Source organism: Chelonoidis abingdonii, chromosome 9, assembly GCF_003597395.2.
Source record: "Chelonoidis abingdonii isolate Lonesome George chromosome 9, CheloAbing_2.0, whole genome shotgun sequence".
NCBI classification, from domain to species: Eukaryota; Metazoa; Chordata; order Testudines; family Testudinidae; genus Chelonoidis; species Chelonoidis abingdonii.
The window spans coordinates 84,626,246-84,628,382 of NC_133777.1; the positions used below are offsets into that span (position 1 = coordinate 84,626,246).

Consider the following 2,137-nt stretch of genomic DNA (forward strand, 5'->3'; position numbering starts at 1 on the left):
TCTCAATTGATTAGACTCTTCCTGTTGGTATGCATACTTCCACCTTTTCATGTTCTCTGTATGTATAAATATCTCTTGTCTGTGTGTTCCATTCTATGCATCCGAAGAAGTGACCTGTAGCTCACGAAAGCTCATGCTGAAATAAATTTGTTAGTCTCTAAGGTGCCACAAGTACTCCTGTTCTTTTTATAAATATGTGAAGTTGTGAAACCAAATATTCTAATAAAACAAAGTGAGACAGGTGCTGAACTACATCCCCCAAGATCATCATTATGAAATGGAACAAACACAGCCAGCACTGCACTCTTTGGTATTATGATAAAAGGAGTGATAGCCAGTTCTGACACAGAGCCCACCAAAACTGTTGCAAACATGACTATTGCATCCATTCTGTGATGAAGTCCCAAGTATTATTGTAAAATGAGTAACAGGCAAACCCACTACTCCACTCCCCAACGTTATAGAAGTGAGCAACTGACACATTCAGTGCAGCAGCGCATTCCAATATTATGATAAAACTCCATGACAGGGACATCTTATGCAGTGGTCCCCAATATTATCACAGTGAGCGAGACACATCCACTGTGGCAGTCCCCCAGTTAATAACTGTAAAAGGCTACAAGGCTGTCTATCACTCCAATAATATCACTACAGTCACAGAGACAGTAATGTCCAGTGATGCTCCTCTATATTATTCCTATAACAGTCAGCAACAAGCACATCCAAGGTTATGTTCCCCATTAGTATTACCAATAGACAGAGCAACAAGCATATCTGGCACTGTTCACCCCACTCCTACTACGGTTAGAATCAAGGGTAGGCACGTCTGGCACTGCGCTCCCCAATAACACTGCAATAAGAGTCAGTGGCAGGCGTGCACGGGCAGAGTGTTCCCCAACATCATTATTAAGTCAAGGACAGGCTCATCCCATGCTATTACTTTAAGAGCTAGCCCACAGCCATGTCCAGTGCTTCACTCCCCAATAGAATTGCAACAAGAGTCAGCAACAGGCACGTCCTGTGTTGCACTCCCCACACTTCCCCGTGTGTGTGCGCGTGTCTGTGTGTAACACGGACTCAGATGCAGCCAGGAGAGCTACGCCCCCTAAACAAACCCAACTTGGGATGCATACAAGCCAGCAGCAGCAGGGGGGTACCCCACAGGACATCCAGGCAGCCTACCAAATCAGAGCATTAACCATACACCCCAGCCCGCCAGAATAACCGGGGGGCAGCCAGGAGATGGGGGACCAGCCTAGGGGAGGCATCTGGGATTCTAGGCGGAGTCCTCTCACCACAGGCCTAGGCCTAAAGGGGGAGGCTGGAGGTGTCCGGGGGGAGGTGACAGTCCCCCTGCCGCCTCCCCCAGCACAGGGGAGCTCGGGGGGGAGGCTGGGGCCCCTCACCGGAGGGGGGGTTCGCTGAGTGGCCTCTGAGGTGCGGAGGGAGGGAGGGCGAACAGGGAAGCGGTGTCTCCTCACACCCGGGACCGAGGAGCCCCCGACGGGAAGGGTTTACATGCGGGGAGCTCGCTAGTAAAGGAGGGCAAGGCCCGGAGGGGGGCTCCTCCGGGGCCACTTTGGGAGGCAGCCCCCTTGGCTCCCCCCGATCCCGGGCGGGACCCCGCGCTGGTTGGGAGGGGGTGTCAGCTACCTGTGGGTGCGGGGTGCCGAGAAGGCGGGCCCCGGTATCCGGGGCCCCGGCGGCCAGGCCGGGCGGACGCCGCTGTGTTTACACCGCCGCCGGGGCTCCGCAGCCGCTCAGCAGCCAGTCGCCATTTCCCGCCTACCGACCTGCTACACCGCACGGAGGGACCCGGATGGGAGAGGGGCCGCCGCGCAGGCGCAGCCCTGCCGGGGGAGGGGGTCGGGACGGTGCCGGGGAGGAGCGGGGCCTCGCGCGAGGGACAACGCCGAGCGGAGCGGGCTCGGGGCGCCTCGCAGCGCGGGCGGCTGAGGGAGAGCGGCTAACACCTGGAGGGGCTGTCAGTGGGAGGTTGGGCGGGGGGGGCACGCTGGGGAGCAGATTGTGGGGCGCCTCACGCTGGGGGGCTGTGAGTGGGGCGAGGGCTGTCGGGGGGGGGTTAGTTCACATTGGGAGGAGGTCTGTACTGCGTGAGTGCACTGCACATTATGCG

General features: G+C 57.0%; 1 protein-coding gene across 5 annotated transcripts in view; it reads right to left on the reverse strand.

The window, feature by feature from the left end:
• The window catches only part of CTDSPL2 (CTD small phosphatase like 2), a 75,406-nt gene extending 73,459 nt beyond the window's left edge, over positions 1-1,947 (reverse strand). For 2 of the 5 annotated variants that reach the window (XM_075069757.1, XM_032764327.2), the window contains exon 1: positions 1,654-1,817. The gene's annotated coding sequence lies outside the window, so the exon portion shown is untranslated. Of the gene's footprint in view, positions 1-1,653 lie in introns of all 5 variants that reach the window. The other 3 variants (XM_075069758.1, XM_032764326.2, XM_075069759.1) reach the window with 3 other exon arrangements.
• Positions 1,948-2,137: the final 190 nt, after the last annotated feature.